Consider the following 20,694-nt stretch of genomic DNA (forward strand, 5'->3'; position numbering starts at 1 on the left):
CCTATGTAAGCAGCTTATCATATTACTAGCAATTTGTGTACCTCGAGGCAGGTATGATTCTGGCTAAAAGCAATACTGATACTGTAGCACTTGTAAAATATTAACCAGCTTTAGCACAGCCAGCAGGTACTAAAGAAAACCAGCTGCTATTGCGAGGTGACTGTGCTTCTGTGTCTTGGACCCTGAGGACATGCTCAGTTGTCTTCCCTTTGTGAAATGCCAAGTCCAGCCCTTCGCACAGGAATTAGATTTACCCAGTGATCCTGCTAGTTTAGTCCCCTCTGAAGCATACTGCTGATGAGAGGACACATTTATACAATAAGAGGTGCCAGTACTCCTACCTGCATGTGTAGAATGAGTGGAGTAATCACTTGGAAAAGGAGAAAGTGGAGAAGATTTCCTTTAGTTTACTGTAATCAGATAGATTTGGAGAAAGGCCACTTAGCGACCTGGACCAAATTAACATGAACACAAGCTACTGGACTCAATTGGCCACTGGGCTGATCTGCTATGGCAGCCCCTGTCTCTGACAATGGCCAGTACCAGCTACCTCGGAGGCAGGTGCAAGAAACACTGTAATGGACAATTATGGAAACACCTAACCATAGGATAAGTTTCTTTCAGTTCCCACATCAGCTAGAGGATGGCTTATATCCCAAAGCCAGAGGTTCCCATCTCTTAAATTTTTTTATTCTACGTAGTGTCACAGTCGTTCTCATTGTTTATATAAGCAGCAAAGAGTCCTGTGGCACCTTATAGACTAACAGACGTATTGGAGCATGAGCTTTCGTGGGTGAATACCCACTTCGTCAAATATATTTGACGAAGTGGGTATTCACCCACGAAAGCTCATGCTCCAATACATCTGATAGTCTATAAGGTGCCACAGGGGTCTTTGCTGCTTTTACAGATCCAGACTAACACGGCCACCCCTCTGATATTGTTTATATAAATATCTCCAACCATTTTTGAACCCTGTTGAGCTCTCAGCCTCAATGACACTTGTGGCAGTGAGTGCCACAGGTTAACTTCATGCCATGTACATCTGTATTTCCTTTTACTGGTTTTCAGTTTGTTCCTTTCAGTTTCATTGAACATCCCATTATTTAGTTGGAGATTGGTCCTGCTTTGAGCAGGGGGTTGGACTAGATGACCTCCTGAGGTCCCTTCCAACCCTGATATTCTATGATTCTATGATTCCTTTACTACGATAGACGGTAAATCTGAGCACCACATGACTTCCCTTGTCTAGACCAGTCATTATGTTGTACAGCTGTATCATGGCCCCCTTTATTCATCTCCTCTCTATGGTAAACAGTCCTGATCTTTGCACTCGCTCTTCATACAGGCATCTTTCCATGCGTAAAGGATTGGGGCCTGTCTCATAGCACCCTCCTCCTACCAGACCAGCTTTTTGCTCTGGACGAGCCAGCTCACTCCCTGGGGTCATTGTGTCTGAGCTCTCTCTCAGAATCCAGGGAAGCAGTTTCCAGCAGGGCTAGTTGTTTTATTTTAAGCCTTCTTAACCAAATAAATCAAAACCTCATAGACTCTTCCCTCAAAGTCTGTGCAGGCCGAGCAATCCCTTCTCCAAATCTGTCTCGCACATCAGTCACTTCAGCAACCCAGACTTTCCTGGCTCTTACCTCAGAGCCTCGGTAATAAAGGACTTTACACAATCTCCCTTCTGTCCATTTGGTTTCTGGAGCAATTCTTCTCTGCAGTAGCTCCAGCTGCAGTCCATTGGGATCATGGCTCCAGGCCTCTCATCTTTCTGGAAGGTATTGCTGTCTCCCCGCTCCATTTCCTGCTGCCCTCTTTTATAAAGTTCAGCTAATTAAGTTCCAGCTCTTTTCTCAGGTGCAGTGGTCAGAGCTAATGAGCCAGCCAGCCAGCTGCAGGCCTCTGACCCTGGAGGAATGGTATCCCGTATATCTTCACACTTTGGAGCTAATCATTTTCATCACCCAGCTCTGGACCCCTTCTATTTCTGCTATATATTTTTTGCAATAGGCTGAGCAGAACTGAATACAATATTCCACCTGGGGGCATGCCAGCAATTTATAGAATGGCATCAGTATTATTTTCTATCCCATTCTTTATCTGTCCTAGTAATATTTGGTTTGTTGCACCGAGACCAGATGTGGCCTGTGCTTTGAGCTAGATGTGCTCTCGCTCTCTGTTTCATACTGCATATAAAATAAAATAAATAGAAGTATGGAGGTGAAAAGTGGGAACTGCTTCTTAAACTGCAGCCTGCAAAGCATATGGAAAAGAAAGTGGATGCACCCATAATCATAAACCATTCCAGTAGCTGCTAGCTGAGCCAGTGCTGGTCATAACAACGCTGAAGCAGAGTAGGGATGCTTAGGGCATGGCTACACTCGCAGATGTAGAGCGCTTTGAGTTAAACCAGCCTTCGGAGAGCGCAGTAGGGAAAGCGCTGCAGTCTGTCCACACTGACAGCTTCAAGCGCACTGTCGTGGCCACATTTGCAGCACTTGCAGCGGCACTGGGAGCAGTGCATTATGGGCAGCTATCCCAGCATGCAAGTGACTGCAACATGCTTTTCAAATGAGGGGGGTGGGGAGTGTGTAGGTGGGGGGAGAGAGAGTGGGTTTTTGGGGGGCTGAGAGCATGTCAGCATGCTGTCTTGTAAGTTCAGACAGCAGCAGACCCTCTCTCCCCTCCCCTCTCTCTCTCACACACAGCATTCCACAGCCATGGCTGATTTGTCTTGGAGCAGATAAGCAGCCGGCTGTCAGAAATGGCGCTTTCAAAGGGCATATCCGCATTCCTACAGTGAGTTCAAAACAATGACAACAGTGGCCACTTGACTTAAGGGGATTATGGGACATTTCTGGAGGCCGATCAGAGCGCAGTAATGCCACACCTCGTTCCCAGTGGCACTGCGGCGCTCCAGCGGGGGCGCAGCAAGCGTTATTCCTCTCGCCGAGGTGGAGTGCCAGCAGCGCTCTAGCTGTGGAGTCAGAGCTCTCTACGTGCTTTGCCAGCGTGAACGGGGAGTGAGCTAGTGCGCCCGGGGCTCCTTTATTGTGCTGTAATTCGCAAGTGTAGCCAAGCCCTCAGTGTGCTAGCTAGAAGCTTTCTCCTGCTGACCGCTAGTGACCGAGCTCTGAGAACGAGCTGAGAGGGCTGGGCGCTGAGCATACTCCCTCGTTAAAACTCATGTTGGAATGAATGGAAAAGTGCCATTCAGCGTCCCTTGGACGTTGGATTTGGATTGTGAGCAATGGTAGCTAATGCAGTTAGTGAAGGCGGCAGGCAGCTACACCCATGTTTGAAGGAAGCTCCTAATGCGTGTTGGCTGCGACAGCAGGGGGAAGTGAACAGCCAAGACAAGCAGAGCAATCCAAGCCTGTTACAGCTGCTCCTACAAATCAACTCCAGGCCTCCTCACTGAGGCGGCTCAGCTGACTTTTATGCCTTCCTATCTGACTTTGTTGCTTTCCATTCCAACGGCAGGTTTTGTTTATTGGCTTTTTCTGTGTTTATGGCTCCCCAAGCCAAGTCGTAAGGGGAGATTTCGGGAAACATCCGTGATGTGTGAAGTTGCCCCAAATCCTTCAGCGCATCTGCTTTAATTTCCTCCGGCTCCCTATGCTCCCCTCAGCATAGTCTGAGTCCTAACTGCCCCCTTTTCTCATCCTCTCCCCCGTGACTCCAGAACGTCATGCATGTGCAGCAGGGCGGCTGGTAGCTAGTTCCAAGCTCTCGCCCCTTGCCTGGGGGTGGAGACCCCTCCTATGGCCTTTGGGAGGCAGAAATTCACCCAGGAATCACCCCATCATCTTTAGTAACAAACCTTTCTCAGTTAACAGAGCCCCCTCACTCGCTGAGCAGGGGCCTCCTTGCCTTAGGGCTCTGGCTGATTCTTCACAGTGGCCACACAGACAGGTTGCTCCCCGGGCCAGTCCCCAGCCCTGAGCTCCGACTCTGGGCCTGCTGCGGTCCAATAGCAGGGACACTCACCCAGCTCACACAGTCCCTTCTCAAACAGCAATCCCACTCAGAGGAGAGCTAGCAGCCGGAAGTAGGGGAGGGTTTTCCTACCAGCTGTCTAGCCAACCCGGGCTCTGGGTGGTAGGGAGGGAAAGGCCTGTATCTTCGGTCTGCTTGTTCCCCAGCTGGCCAGAGCTCAGGGCCAGCCTTCACAGCTCTACAGATGATCTGTGAAGCATGGATTCCAACACTTGGAACAGGCTCTTTCTTCCAGCCTGCCTCCCACTGCTAGAGAAGTTCATAAATCACAGCACTGTCCTGAAAGCTGGGTGTGACTCTCGGCTTTTCCTAGCACGTAGCCTCATTTGTTTCTTTCCTGCTGCGTCTGACCTATTCTTTCCAGCTGCAGCTCTTGGTTTCCCCCCATCCCACTGCTTGGCTGAAAAGCAGCCTTTCCTCTCATGCTCTCTCTTTCAGAGCTATGCCCTCTTGGGCCTGTCTGTGCCACCCCAGGATCTCACTGGGCATGGGGAGTCATAGAGGACGTGCTGTGACGGAATAGACCCATCTTCATATCCTACCCACTATTGCAATCATCTTTGAACAAAGTTTATCTTGTAAGGGATCATTTGAAAACTGATAGTTTGTTGGTCAGTATCGTCCTGATTAAATATGTGGAGCAACATTGAATGTAAAGTTATAAGATTTCCCTGTATGATGTTAACACACGTCCCAAACCCTACAGCCCTGCCCAAACAGAGGTTGGCAAGCAGGTCTGACCCAAACAAAGGAACATGGGCTCTGCTTAATTTGCATATAAGCAGTAAACAGAGTCATCAAGTAGGAAGGGAAACAAAGAAAGGGTAAAGAGGTGAGAAAAAGCCATCACGGAACATCCTTCCACATAGATTCTTTGTCTCCTGGTGCCTAGCTGGAAATGTTTTACAAGAGGGGGCAAACTATATAAAGGAGGGATAAATGCCCCCCTCCTTTCCCCTACATTAATTGCACCTGAAGAGGCAAAGGAAGCATTTGTTGGACTTTGGGGGAGGGATCCTGTCCTACAGGGTTTGGTCAGGACGACTGCTGAAAGCAAAGCATGTAGTGAGAAACCTTGCTTGACTCTGATCCAGTTTGTTAAGCTAGGCATTAGTAAACATTACAGCTTCATTTTTCTTCTAATCATTTCTGACTTTTATGTTTCGTTACCTGCACTCACTTAAAATCTCTCTCTTTGTAGCTAATAAACTTGTTTTTCTGTTTTATCTCATCCAGTGTTTTTAAACTGAAGTGTCTAAATAATTATTTGAGATGATAAGATGGCATGTTATTCCCTTTAAGGAATAATGGACTTAAAATATTTTGTACTGTCCAGGAAAGGGCTGGGACTCTGTGTGTGTGTGTGTGTGTGTTGGGTCACCCTGCAGTATAACCCAGGCTGGTGAGAGCCAATGTGCAACCCGAGTGTGACAGGCAGGCTGCAGTTACACAAAGGGGGCTGCTTGCGTGCTGGAGGCTGTTTGTGAGCAGCCCGGGTCGGAACTACTTCAGCAAGGCATTGTAAGGCACCCAAGGTTTCAGGGCAGGGATGACACAGCTTCTTGTGAGTCTGGGTTGTACCTACTGTGCAGGCACTACAGTGGAACAGCTGCTGTGTGCAACTGTGCCACTGTGATGCAGATGCAGCCTATACTGCTGCCAGACAGGAAGGTATAGGCTCCCACTGAGGATACGGCATGGCACTCGGCCCTTTCTTCAATCAGCATTTATAACATGTATCTAATATTTTTATCTGTTTAGCTCAATCCTTGGCTGTGGCTTTGAAGTTATCAATATTTATACTGCATGAGGTGAGATTCTGCTTACGGGTGTCTTTGAAACATTTACATTCACTGCCCTTCCTGCACTTTGAGTTTTAGCTCACCCCGGGGGACTTTTTTTGGGAATCTGTCATCACCCATTCTGAGAACAGCACCTGTCCATATAAGCTGAGCTTCGATGATCATTGCCTTGATGCTGGTTGGTTTTGCTCTTTCAAGGAGGTGAATGTTTGACATGTTGTTATCTCATCAGTGCACCTTCAGAATACAGTGAAGTCAAGGCATATGAAATGTTTCAAGTTGCCTCACATTAGCAATAAACTGTTCATGTTTCAACCCCTATAAAATCACTGCTGCATTGCATATCGGTATTGTTGACAGTTCAGTGGTGTGGTAGTTGAGTATCCTATGGCAAAGACTTCCAAAAGCCTGGCTTGCCTTTTGTATTCTGCTTGATATTTCTTGATCCAGAGAGGCATCACTGGAGATATGCAAGAGTGCTGCCAAGATATGCAAAGTGATCAACACTCTTTAGTTCTCTACCATCTACAACGAGGATGTTTGGCTCAGTGGGAGTGGTTGATGGGGCCAGCTGGAAGAGGACTGCAGTTTTTTCCAGGCTGATGGTGAGTCCAAACTGTTTAGTTGCCTCTGAAAATTTATCAAAGATAAACTGTAGGCTATTTTCACTATGACTGAGCAGAGCACAAGCATCTCCAAAAAGGGCTTCACGTATGAGTTACTCGAGGACGTTTGTCTTTGCAGTAAGGGTTTGGAGACTGAATTATTTCCCATCAGTTCTGTCCCTTATCTCAGTGCCCTTTTGAAGGTTGTCCGTTGCATAATTCAGAAAAGCCACGAAGAAGAGGCCAAAAGTGACCGGTGCCAGCACACAGCCTTGTTTTACCCCATTAGATATGGGGAATGGTTTAGAGAGGCCACCAGCGGAGTACCTGACTGATCATGCCTTCGTGGAATTGACGTATGATGTTAAGTAATTGGTGGGGCAGCCAAACTTTTCTAGGATTTTTCAGAGGCCATTTCTACTTGCCGTATCAAATACTTTTTGTATAACAATGAATACAGCCTACCAGTTCCATGTTTCATTCAATGCATTTTTCCTGAATCTGCCACACAACAAAAATCATGTCTATGGTGCCCTGACCTGATCTGAAACCACATTGGGGGTCTCAGGTAGATGCTTGTCTGACATTGTTTCAAGAAGCTGATTGAGCAAAATACAGACGAGGGTTTACCACCTACAGATAGCAGGGAGATACCCCAGTAGTTGCCACAGTCAGATTTGTTGTCTTTATAGTATCTTTATAGTATAGTGTCTTTTGTATAGTGTAACTATGATTGCATCTTTGATATCCTGAGGAATTTTCTTAGTTTCCCAGATATCCTTAATAATTTCATGTAGATAGTTGACAGTTTTAGGGCCTGCAAGGTTATAGATTCCAGCTGGTACACTGTCTTTCCCTGTTGATTTACCTGACTTTGTTTCTTTAATAGCTTTTTGCACTTCCTTTGTGGTAGGTAACTGTGCAATTTCTTCATGCATGGGGTGCTGGATCAGTTCCTCTGTCACCAGTGGGTTGCCAGTAGAAAGATGGTTGAGTAGCTCAGTAAATTGCTGCACTGTCAGTGAGTCCTCTCTTGCCCTTAATTAAGGTAGAGGTATCTGAACTTTTTGAGCTGGTCCCAATTTCGATGCACCATAGATGACTTCAGGGAGTCATAAAACAACTTTGTGTTGTTAGTACTGGTGTAATGCTGTATATCTTCTGCTTTTCAGTTATCACATAGAACATAAAGCCAGCTTTGAGCTGTGGCTTGCAGGCACTTGAACTTGTCTTTATTTTATGTTGCTTTTTTATCATTTTGCCAAGACATAAATGCATCACTCTTTTCCTTGTGGATCTTTGATTTCATCAGTGTTTTCATCAAACCAGTCCTGGTGACATCTTTGAGTTTTACCTAGAGTTTCTTCTGGGGCTTGAAGGATGGCCAATTTGAGTATATTCAACTTTATGATTGCATTATTGGATGATGATGTAATGCTATCAGTTGTTTCCCCCAGGTTTTCCTGATGAAATGGATGTCTTTATTCAATTTCAGTTTAATCTGTTCAGACTGTCAGGCTTGGAGTGGTGTAATATAGAATAATGGAGCCAGAAACATGAAAAGCAATGGTCTCCTTAGTAAGTGTGCTGAGTACCTGCTCAATATTTCTTAGGAAAGCTGACAAAAAAACTTCTTGGATGCGTCTGAGATCAAAGCATTGGCACCTGACTGGCTAGGTCGTTAAATGGCAAAGGGACATCAAAGACAGCACGATCACCAGAGCAATGTGAGGTGCAAACTGTTGGACTGACCACAGCATGATCGGGGCTATTTTCAATTCGCATGTTGCTGCCTGTGGCGGGGCGATGACTCACTAGCGTGGTGCCTCCTGCTGGCCGTCTCGGGAATTAGCTCTTTCCAGCCTGGAGCGCCCTCTACAGGGCGGCGTCTCGCCTACTGCTGGTCCCATGTCCTTCCCAGACCCTGGTGCCCTTTGCCCAGGGGTTCTGCCCACCGCAGTACCCCCTCCCTCTGGGTGTCCCCTCCCAGGGGAACCCCAGCCCCCTGTCTCCACCTTGCCTCAGTGGCTCCTGCCAGTCTCCATTTAGCCCCCGCTCCCTGGGGCAGACGGCAGCCTGTGAACCACTCATCATCGGCAAGGGGGGGTTGGCAGCTGCCTCTGCCTATCTCTGGGCTGCCCTCTGCAGCCCCCGTACCTTCTGTGGGCCCTTAACTCGGCCTGGAGCCTGGGGCTTTGCTAGGCTGGAGCTCCCCAGCTCCCTCTGCCCTTCCCCAGCCCTGCTCCACCTCAGGTACCCTGCTCAGCTCCCAGGCAGCCAGGCCCCTCTCTCTCTAGGGAACTAGAGCAAGTGTGCCTCTTTCAGTGCCTGGCCCTCCTCCCTCTTATAGGGCCAGCTGTGGCCTGATTGGGGCATGGCCCCCAGCTGCGGCTGGTTCCCCCAATCAGCCCAGCTTTTCCCCCACTACAGCTCTCTCCCAGGGCTGTTTTAAGCCCTTCAGGGCAGGAGCGGGGTGACCCCCCTGCTACACTGCCCCTCAGCAGAGCAATGCTGAACAGATTAAAATGTAGGTATGTGTTGTATGTTTGTACATAGTTGGTAAACAACAAACTCCTAACAACGGGACTGAAAAAGTCAAGAAGTGCCATTAAGTTTGTTCAAAACTAGATTAATTTTTTAAATAAACTTGTTTGATGCTGTCAGATCTCCTGGCTGGAGCTGATGCAATATGTTTAACTGCTTCAAAATGACAGTGATTAAAATCATACAAGCGGCGAATTTGGAAAGACACCTCCTTCTGGATCCATCACCCCTTTATCCATGATGTTATAAAGCAAAATACGATGGGAGGCTTTTCCTGAAGGTTTCAATCTGCTTTGCCCAGCTACGCTGAGTGGAAAATCTGGGAACTGTAGGCTTAATTCAATGGAAATTAGAAAAAGATGTCAGCGCTGGGATTTATGGTTTTAAATTTGGAACAGGCGAGCGTGTTTTTCTGACAGAGAAAGCGCAAGCGATCTTGCTCTGCTGTTGGGCTGTCTAAAGGGGGGAAAATGCAACTATTTATCAAACTCCAAGCATTGCACTGGGCCCCAGGCATCTCCCCTCAGAGGCACGCTAGTATTCGCTCTAGCCCAAAGCAGAGCCAACAAGCTGATTTTTCATTCCGCTTGTAAGAGCCAAAGACCTCCAAAAAGTTCTTTCCCCGCAGCCAATGAAAGCAGGTCTTAACTTGCTAACCTTCGGTCTTCCCTGCTCAGCTGTCATGTCACATTACACCGGGGTAGTCAACTGGTGAACTGCAGGCAAATCCGGACCGCCAGACGCTTTTGAATGGACCGCAAAATCTTTTCATTTACTTATTCTTACCTTTATTGCTATTGTGGTGTGAAAAATGTTTCTCTAGAGCCTGGGCCTTGACAATACCTTGCCCAAGAAATTTGGACCTTGACAAAAAAATAATTGACAATCCCTGCATTACGCTGATTGCAGTGCCCTTAGCGGGGATTAACAGGGACCCAATTCTCAGCCCTCACATGGCCCAAAGGGGGCCGGGGGTACACAGAGAGAGAATGAGTGATTGAGGCAGAATAATCTGTCTGAAATATTGTTAGAAAGAGGAGTCAAAACAACTTGATACTGTGACCGTGTAGACAATAAGAGTAATGAATCTCTGTCATGAACTTATGTATGCAGCCTGGCTGCCTCTGAGTACATCATTCCCTGGCACCCTGAAGGCAAGAGACAAATAATCAAGTTAGGATAACAATAAATCATTCTGTAGCCAACTGCCAAATCCCGGAATTAAGATTGGGTAGCTGTGCATTTTGAACTCACCAGCCCAGGAAGCCTTCCCTGGAAAGTTTTCCCTTTTAAGGCAGAAAGAGTCAATTCTGTTCCCTGTAGGTGCAATTTGTGAATCATGTAACCAAATCCATCCACTTGCAGCAGCCAGTTTGCTGTGCAAGCCCTGGCTGGAAACGCCAGCCATCGGAATAAATAAAAGGCAAAGCAAGGCTGATTAACAGCAACATGGAATAATACCTGGAATTAGCAGGGAGGAAGAAAGGAACAGAGAAGACCTCCCTAGGGGAGAAAGTGTGCATGTTATTTCTTGAAAGAAAAAATATAGTGTCCATAATTATTAATAAACTGGTTTCCCCAGGGATCTCTCAACACCACTCATCAAGGATTCCCACCTCCTTGTATGGGCGTGTTACTGTAAAAGTGAAGTGGGCTGCGGTCCCTAGAGTGGCAACCCAGATTACTGAAGCTGCCAAGTCCTGCCGCCATTGTTACGAGCCGCACACAGGGAGCCTTTTGCATTGCACAAAACCAACAACTTCTATTGCCCCTACAGTCTACACCAAGTGGTCCCCAAACTTTTTTGTCCGCGCCCCCCCTGCTCTACCTGGTCTGCGTCCCCCTGGGAGCCCCGGTCGGGAAATGCTGCAGAAAATTGGAAAAGGTGTAAACAAGAATTTTATTTATTTTTAAGGGCCCCGGGATCTATTCCTAAAGAAGATGCCATCTCTTTGAATATTGCAGGAACCGAAGCAATTTCATTGTATAAGTCATTTGAGCTAAATGTTAGTGAACTATGCGTTTGTCTTTAAAAAAAGTCAGGAATACTGTTTACCAAAAAGAAATGAAACTTTTGAAATATTTGAGTTTCACTGAAGAAATCGAATAGCGGAAGGGACTATTGAATCATTTGTAACAGACCTAAAGATAACAAGTCAGACCTGCAATTCCCAGAATCTGAGTCAATGATACGAGATCAAATTGTGATGGGTATAAGAGGTATCAGTGGAAGAAAAAGATTGTTAGAGACAAATTTCGATCTGGAAAAAAGCAGTGAAAAATTTGCTGAACTGCTGAACTTAATCAACAATGTTTGCACAGTTTAGAAAGAATAAATAGATTCTTCAGGGTGTGGGTTGGAGAAGGCAGCTGGTTTTAGGTTACATGGATAGATTGACCTGAGTTAAGATGCTCTGTATATATGTTAACTATGCATCTAATAAAGACGGTTAAGTTACTGGCAATGTATTATTATTAAGTCTAGTGGATTACTTGAATATAAAACAATACAGGAACATAGGGACCTGTGGGGATGAAATAAGTAAGGTCCATCAAAACGAGGGACACTGGAAGGTTATGACGTGGAGGGCTGCACAAGGCAAATCAGGCTTGGAGAAGGTCCTGCGGAGGGTGGGAGAAGATATAAGGAATTGAAAATGTCTTCAAGTTCGAGAATGAGAGCTACATTCAGTGATGAAGATGAAAGGAAGGAGGGTTCTGTGTGATACCCAAATTAAAGCTCTGTAGGGATCATGGGTGTTATAAATCTGATTGCATCTTTGCTGGACACAGGCAGTGGGTGCGCCAGTGGACGGGAGGGAGGGCCAAGCATGAAGTAGTCCCTGAACACGCAAAGGAGGCAGCAGTGAAGGGGGCTTCAAGTGGGAGCGGGAAGGCCGGTGAGCTAAGGGATTTTTTGACTCTAAGAAAAACATTTCCTGCCTGTGCCCTTACACTTAAAGCAAGCCCTGATGCCTGGCACTGCGTAGCTGACTGTTGGTGTGATATGGCTCTCATATGTAGCGGGGTAAATCGGGAGACACTCTACTGACATTAATGGAATCACACTGGTGAAAAGCTGCTGTAATGGAGGGGAGAGCTGAGCTCAGAGCTGTGAAACAGAAGCAATATTCTGGGACTCAGGCTTCTTGTGCTTGCAGGATAGTGATGTTAATAACCTCTCAGCCCAGGAGTGTGCAAAGAAGGGGTTAAGGACTGGGCTACGGGCAGCCTTGCCTAACGGTCAGGGAAGGAAGCTGGCTTAGTGGTTGGCGCAGACATGATCAGGCCTAGTGGCCACAGCCCAAATCAGGAGCTAATACCAAGTCCAGGGAGCGAGCTGGGGTCACGAGCCAGGAAGCAGGAGCCGGGGAGGGGGAGATTACCAGGAGCAGGAGCCAGGAACAAGGAAGAAGCTGAGAGCAGGAGCATGGAACACTACTGAGCAGCCGGAGATCCAGCCCTTTAAAATGGCTGAAGACTCCAGTGGGCACAATCAGGGGGCAGGTTCATTAGCTGAATCAGCTGAGGGCAACAAGCCAGTGGTGGGTCCCCGGCAGAGTCTGAGCTGCTGTTGGCATCCATTCTTTGAAGGGTGCAGAAATGCTGAAGCTTCTACTTTCCAAACCCATTGCTAGCCTGCCGAAAAGCTTCCTATTGCATTGCAGTCCTTACAATGCTGGCAGAGACTCATGGATTTAAGGGCAGCAGAGACACTTATGACCATCTAGTCTGACCTCCTGATGCCTTCCAGTGATTCCTGCATCAAGCTTGTCACCTCTGGATGAGCTAACGCACATCGTATACAAAGACATTCGATCCTGACTGAAAGACTCGGAGTGATGGAGAATGCACCGCATCCCTCAGGACACCAGTGGCTCTTACATTGGTACTCCTTTCTGCAATGCCGTGGGACCTCCTTGCACTTTTCCTGGGGCGTGTCATTTAAAATCATACAGTAGCCTGAAAAAAGGTGTAAATCCACTTCCAAGCAGCTGCCTGATTTGGATGAAATCTCGCACAGGGGTTACCTGGCAGCTGTTACCCAATGGCCTCCTCCTAGGACACGCGATCATGAAGTGGTGATAAATATCCTGATAACAACATAGTGACTCCAGAGGGGGGAAAATCAGCCTATCCTGATTCACACATTGTTATTAATAATTATTTGTATGACTGTAATGCTTAGCTGCCCCAGTCCTGGACCAGGCCCTCATGTGCTAGGAGCTGTACAGGCACAGAACAGTGCCTGCCCTGAAGAACTTGCATGGAGGATCCCTCCAATCCTGGAATGCCCACTTCCTGTGTGGAAGCTACATCCATGGTGCTGTCCCATGAAGACTAAATCAAAGCCCGGCCTAGATTCAGGGACCCAAACCTGAGGAAGGGATAGGCCAGGCCACCCAAAAACCTCATGGAAAGCTGCCAAAATGTTAATACAGCCTGAGACTGCATTCCCCCTCCCCGCCCCCGCTGCAGGATCCTTGGGGCAAGTAGGATGCAGGCAAGTCCACAACAGAATGATTCCATAGGAGCTGCACTGCCCGGGACTGGTGCAGAGGGCTTAATTCTCCCACAGTCTGGTGGGGAACAGGCTCTCTTATAGGAATAATATCTTCTTTTAAAAAAACCCTCTATTTCACTGAGCAACGTGCACCCTCCTTTTAATAAAAAAGTAGTAATGCTATTTCATAAATGTTTAATTCTTTTAGGTCACCTTCCTTTGCGAGACATCAAAGCGGTTCACTAAAGCAGAACACCACTATTATTCCCTTTTTAAAGGTGGGAAAACTGAGGCACAAAGGGGTTAACAGACTTGCTCAACATTGAATAGCGAGTCGATGGCAGAATTGGGAATTAGAACATGGGAGTCTTGACTGAGGGTTCCCTGTTCTAACCACTAGCCAAAGCTGCTTTTCAAATAAAAACAGTGAAGCAATACCTCTGTTTTAATGACACTATCTTGTATCTGCAAGAGCTCTACAAACCCTACTCCCAGAGCACCTAGGCAGCTGGTGTATAAAGGAGGAGAACAAAAGGATCTATGTTAAATTTTTTTGGCCCATGAAGTATAAGGGAAGAAAATTAACAATTGTTGCAGAGGATGTTACAAACAATGGAAAGGAAAAAATAAAACGATAAAAAAAGCACTTGACAACATCCTTTGGCGCTTTCGCAAACAGAAACACACTTGCTCCTCTCACACAGCGCTGCTTCTTGCTGGGATGAATGGAGGTTTTGTTGTGTGCTCCATCATATTTTTTTTAAAGGAATTTGAGTCAAGCAAAATAAAAAAAAACATGCTACAATAGAAAAAGAAGAAAGATAGAGGAAAACTGCAAAAAGCTGTGAGTGCCAGTGTGTTTTGAGTTGCTTTATCTTGAATCAATATTGAACTGGAGAGGAATTATAAATCTAACAGATTACAGCTGAAGTAATGCCAGGGCATCTGCTTCCAGAGAGAATTTTTTTTTTACTAGCTACAGCAGCTGTTTTTACAAGAATCCACAGTAAAATAGTTATTAAAACAAAGGGGGGAGGGGGGAGAAACAATAAAAGGAAGATATATAGCAGATGAGGAACAAGAAGGACACAAGGCTAGAAATTAAACTGTGGAGGGAGGGGGGAAGACACAAAAACAACCCAACCACCATTTTATAACTTGCTTCAGACACTAAAAAATCTGGATGAGTTTTTAAAAAGACAATGATTCGAAGCTCCAGGATTTTATCTAGTGATTTATGATCTCTGGCAGCTGTTGCAGAGGTTGATCCAACTATAATAGGCAGGAATCATCCCTCATCTCTTGGTAGTTGTCTCCTAATATGAGGAAGTTTACTGGTAGAAAGAAGGGGTGGAGTGAAGAGACTTGGGAACAAATTCTCAGCTGGTGTAAACGGGCTCAGCTCCATTGGGGCTTTGGCTCAGTTTGGGATTTATCTTTATTTAGACACAGATAAGAACATGGTTTGGAATATCCAGTCTACACAGCTGTCCTCAGCTGACACATGCCATCCCATTTCCAAACAACTGTTGTTTTACTCTTGAGTAGCGCAGGTTGGGGAAATTCTTTGTTTTCATTGGCATTTTGGTTTTCAGGTGTTTTTTTTAAATGAAAACCTGGACATTTTTGATGAAAAACAGAATCTCCTCTTCCCTGCCTTGAAATTTGCCATTTTTTGTTACAAGCTCATTTTTCATCGAAAAGTAGTTTTGCCAGAAAGTTTTTGACCAGCTCCACTCTTGAGTGTTGAGGGAGCTACCTGGATTTGACATCACTTCTAGTGGTATTACCTTTCGGAAGGTGATACATCTGGGACTAAGGTCCAGCCTCAGCCAGTCTAGTTGTGACTTCCAAGCTTGGATCTGACTCCTAGAGATACTGCTTTTGGGACAGAACTTCTGGGACCGAGCGCATTAGCTCTGGCAGTGTTACCAGTTCAGAGAAAGAGGTTAGAAAGGTTGTTGGATTAAGTTGACCTGCCTGCAGGCTTCTGCTTTCAAAGCTAACTTGTATCATTTCAGCCCGCTGCCTTTACTTTGGTTTCAACTTAGGTTGCACTCGAACTTTGACACCAAAGTGATGGGTTCAAGTCCCATAGAAGGGATATAGACTCATAATCCAAATCCCTAGCACCTGTCTCTGGTAGGTACCTAGATGTGTACTGAAGATGTTACTGCATTTTTAAAAAAGATCTGGGAATAACTGATATGGAAAGGTCTTATATCATTTCAATGTGATGAAACCAGTATTATTCTGTAGAAATGTTACAGTGTTCTATCGAAATTACTCTAAGTACACAAAGTATCAGAGGGGTCGCCGTGTTAGTCTGGATCTGTAAAAGCAGCAAAGAATCCTATGGCACCTTATAGACTAACAGACGTTTTGCAGCATGAGCTTTCATGGGTGAATACCCATTTCTTCAGATGGCATCTGAAGAAGTGGGTATTCACCCACGAAAGCTCATGCTGCAAAACGTCTGTTAGTCTATAAGGTGCCATAGGATTCTTTGCTGCTAAGTACACAAAGAATTTAACTAATAATTGTGTGCTTTCCATAGGTTTTTTTCTCAAATCACCCTAAAAACTCCTATAGCAGGGTGTAATTCACTAAAGAATGGTCTAAAATACCTTTTAAAAGATTATATCTTTACAGGGATATTTTATAGGACTTTTCCATAGAATCCTTCACTCAATTAAACTGTCTCTGATGTTTCTGAGCTATGGCTTAGCACATTATTATGTTCTGATTGCTCTGTTCTGATTCATTGAGATGGCAGCTAGTTCTGCATTCTTTAAAGCATTTGAAATACCTTAAGTATAAAAGGTGTTAACTAAATTCATATCCTATTCTGTTTCAGTATACATTGTATTTACATTAATACACTCTCCTTGAAATCAAGCAAAGACCCATTTTCTCAGAGTAATTTATGTCTATAAACATTGAACCAAATTCTCTTTTCAGTTACTTCAACAGAGCTGATCTGGGTGGAGTTGCATCAGTATAACTGAGAAGGGAATTTGGTGTAATGCCACTGAAGGATTATTGTAGTCACTTGAAATCTGGAGAACATAGCTGACAGGAAATTCCATCATGCTTAACCTATGATAGCTAAACATGAACTTTGGTTTTCCAGGGATCCCTGTAATTACTATGAAGCGTGAAACATCCAATCCAACGAAGTCAGTGAAAAGACTTCCATTAAAGTCACAAAAGATTTAGGCCCCAGTTTACTGGTTCATTTCAGACCACTGCACCATAACTAGAGCCAATCTTACAATAGGAACTCAGCTGATGAAAACCCCAGGAAGAGAGGAGGGGTAGGCAAGAAGAAAGTTGAATAGAAATAATTAAGTCCGAAATAAAAAGCTTCTTGACTAAATCATTTTCTTAGAAGATAAGAAAACTCTGTCATTATGTCATATATACATATACAGTGTATGGTTTACACACACACACACACACACACACACACACACACACACACACACACTTACTATATGTGGTACAGTACATGATTTCTCACCCTATGGAATCTACTTCTTTTACAGCCTTTGCTGCCCAGTGGTGCACCAGAATCTCAGCTTCCATTTAAAAATAAAAGGATGGGTGAAATCCATATTTGAGAGACTCCCCTTGATTTCAATAACACTAGGATTTCACCCTATGTTTCTAGCCTCCTGGTTGTGAAGAAAACCATGACAATGCAACTGGAGTGTAAACCAGCGCAGTACTGTCGAAGTGAGTCCGCAGACAGCACACAACAACTGCTGTGTGCAGTGTGATCCATCCCCGTTCAGCCCTGTGGGGTGCTGACTCAGTGTTGCTAACAAAACAATCGATTAAAAATAGAATATAGTTGAGAAAATCCAGATGTTGTGGCAGATCTGAGACATTTTGGTGTTCCTGGGGATTTTTCTCATCTTCAGCATTGCATGTGGGAATGAGTGTATTTTGCATTTGTGTGTGTGTGTGCGGGTGTGTGTGCGGACAGTTTAAATAACATTGTTAACTATTTCACTACTGATTGTTTTAAGTAGAAATGTCCAACTACTGTTCTTATCCCATTGTGCTTATCCTACTGTGATCTCACCCAGCTACCAACCCCCGCAACCACTTCCATGGTGCAGTAATGAATTGTCGTAGCTAAAGGCTGCAGGGTCTTGAAAATACAAAATATGAGAACAGGGTAAAATAAATCAAATTTGATATCAAAGCAACCAACACTGGGGCTGCTGTGTTGAACGTATCATTCCTTTTCATGATTCATTCCTTAAAATCCCTCATCTTCTAATGCTAATGGAGCTACTTCAGAATTCCCATGCTTCATGCAGAATGCAGGAACCTTGCCACAGAATTAGGTTAATCTTGTCCTGGAGTACACAGGTCCTTGAAATAAAGGCACTGTAGTCAACCGGGGTCTATGGAGGCACATGTTGACATACAAACATGGAAGCCAATGGAGCTCTGTGCTGGTAAATGTTGGCCCACAGGCATTGATTGCCATGGGGTACCCCGAAGTGCATGTCTGCCCGCTCAGATCAGCATGCAGGGCCAGAGTGTTTGTAATTGTGGGTGCTGAGGGAGTTGGCTGATGTGATTGCAGAGCCATTGGCCATTATCTTTGAAAACTCGTGCCGATCAGGGGAGGTCCCAGATGATTGGAAAAAGGCAAATATAGTGCTCATCTTTAAAAAAAGGGAAGGAGGAGAATTCTGGGAACTACAGACCGGTCAGCCTCACCTCTGTCCCCGAAAAAATCATGGAGCAGGTCCTCAACGAATCCATTTTGAAGCACTTGGAGGAGAGGAAGGTGATCAGGAACAGTCAACATGGATTCACCAAGGGCAAGTCATGCCTGACCAACCTGATTGCCTTCTATGATGAGATAACTGGCTCTGTGGATATGGGTTAGTGGACTGGTGAGGCCACATCTGGAGTATTGCATCTAGTTTTGGGCCCCCAACTACAGAAAGGATGTGGACAAATTGGAGAGAGTCCAGTGGAGGGCAACGAAAATGATTAGGGGGCTGGGGCACATGATTTATGAGGCGAGGCTGAGGGAACTTGGCTTATTTAGTCTGCAGAAGATTAAAATGCGGGAGGATTTGATAGAAGCCTTCAACTACCTGAAGGGGGGTTCCAAAGAGGATGGAGATCGGCTGTTCTCACTAGTGCGAGATGACAGAACAAAGAGCAATGGTCTCAACTTGCAGTTGGGAGGTCTAGGTTTCACTAGGAGGGTGGTGAAGCACTGGGATGGGTTATCTAGGGAGGTGGTGGAATCTCCATCCTTAGAGGTTTTTAAGGCCCTGCTCAACAAAGCTCTGGCTGGGATGATTTAGTTGGGTTTGGTCCTGCTTTGAGCAGGGGGTTGGACTAGATACCTCCTGAGGTCCCTTCCAACCCTAATCTTCTAAGATTCTTTGTGGGCTGATTCTCCTTTTGTTTGCATCAGTGTAACACTACTGAATTCAATGGAGCTACTCCAAATTCACACCAGTCTCTGTGAGAGGAACATTAACCCCAGAGATGCTTCGCTTCAGCATTAAGGATGGGGCTCAAATGAGAATCAGATCCATTTCCCCTCAAACTTTAGGGATGTTCAGTTCCAGACCTGGATCCAAACCCCCTGGCTGGGGCCCCACCCTTATCCTAGGCTGAATTAGAATGTTGAATTTGCCCCCCCCCCCAAACTCTGTGGACGGCTGGATCCACACTCAGCCCCAGCACAGAATATTGCCCAGCGCCCATCTCACCCTTCCCTGGAAGAAGCAGCACTGATTCTGCAAACACAGAAGTGACTGCAATGAGCTTGTGGCCAAGGATGGTGTTTTAGAATGGGGCTGTAACTCCTGTCTCTGCACCTTTTTCCTCCTAATAGTCTTGTCTGTTACATTGTGGAGCTGATTTCATTTTGCCGAGCCCCGTGGGCTCAGGAGAACAGCCAGAATTAAGAATTTATGAGGCATCTCTGCAGAGGGAGAGAAGATTCAGATAGACTACAGCCAAATCTGAGCACAAAACACTCCACTTTTCATTTCCATTCTTTATATTACTGCAGGCTCCCTTTTCTTGTGAGTTAAAGCTGAAGTAACCCTTTTGATAACAAGGATCTGTTTTCTCTTCCTGAAAAACGCTGCCCTGCTTTCTGTGACAAAGAGGAAAGCTGGTGTCACACCCAGAGCATCCTTTTTATGTGCCGGGAAATGGAGTCTACCTATTATCCACAAGCTGTTTTCCAAGCTGCCTGGCTGTCCACAATAAATATTGCGGTGACAGAACTTGCCTCTGCCTGTGCGTGTTGCTGGAAAGTCTCGCGTGCAGTCAAGGCAAACAGAGGATTTGTGGGAAGTGGTGTCATGGAGTTGATAAGGTACCTTGTGCCTTTAGGCTTAGCAGGAGAGTGAAGTCTCTTTGGTGGCACAAACTAACATTCAAATGGTGGTTTTGTAGTGAATGCTTTATTAAAAAAATAAAAGAAATTATCCAGCCATTATCTTTAAGGGGGTCTAGTTTTTTTCATGAGAAAGATACTGGGGAGGGTCGGGGTTATTCTGTTTACTTTATAACATGATTTAACTTGGAGCCTGCATTCGGAGCTTCAGCTTTTCCCAGTGGTTGGAATGGCAGAATACCCTAAGGTACGGCTCCACCTAAAACGCTACAGCCACACAGCTGTCCCGCTGCAGCTGCACCACTGGAGTGCGTCAGCATAGACCAGCGGTTCGCAAACTGTGACAGGACCCCAAAGTGGGTCGCAAGCTCATTTTAATGGGGTTGCCAGGGCTGGCATTAGACTTGCTGGGGCCTTGGGCTTCAGGCTTTGGGCTTGAGCGTCGGGTTTGGCCTCCCCCCACCCGGGGCGGTGGGGCTTGGGTTTTGGCTTTGGCCACCCTGCCCGGGGCAGCTGGGCTCGAGCGGGCTCAGGCTTCGCCCCCCCGTTGGGGTCGTGCAGTAATTTTGGTTGTCAGAAGGGGGTCGCAGTGTAATAAAGTTTGAGAAACCCTGGCATAGACGCTACCTAGGCCGATGAGAGGGGTCCTCCCACCTCCCCAAGCGGCAGTAGTTAGGTCAAAGGAAGAATTCTTCTGTTGACCTAGCGCTGTCTACATGGGATCTATGTACAGGAAACTATAGGATTTTCAAACGTGCCTAATTTGGTTAGGTACTTAACTCCCATGAGAATTAGGTGACTACCCTTTGGTGCTTTTAAGTTCCTAGCTGTAGATTTAGGTGC

General features: G+C 45.8%; 1 long non-coding RNA gene across 2 annotated transcripts; it reads left to right on the plus strand.

The window, feature by feature from the left end:
• The first annotated feature begins 5,762 nt into the window (after window positions 1-5,762).
• Window positions 5,763-17,636, plus strand: LOC120371175. Of its 2 annotated transcripts, none has more exons than XR_005584183.1 (3): window positions 5,763-5,813; window positions 6,255-6,409; window positions 17,006-17,636. It is a non-coding gene; the product is annotated as an uncharacterized LOC120371175 (long non-coding RNA). The 2 variants fall into 2 exon arrangements; XR_005584184.1 differs by lacking the exon at window positions 17,006-17,636 and adding an exon at window positions 10,869-11,363.
• Window positions 17,637-20,694: the final 3,058 nt, after the last annotated feature.

Source organism: Mauremys reevesii, linkage group 8 (assembly GCF_016161935.1).
Source record: "Mauremys reevesii isolate NIE-2019 linkage group 8, ASM1616193v1, whole genome shotgun sequence".
In the NCBI taxonomy this organism is placed as follows: domain Eukaryota; kingdom Metazoa; phylum Chordata; order Testudines; family Geoemydidae; genus Mauremys; species Mauremys reevesii.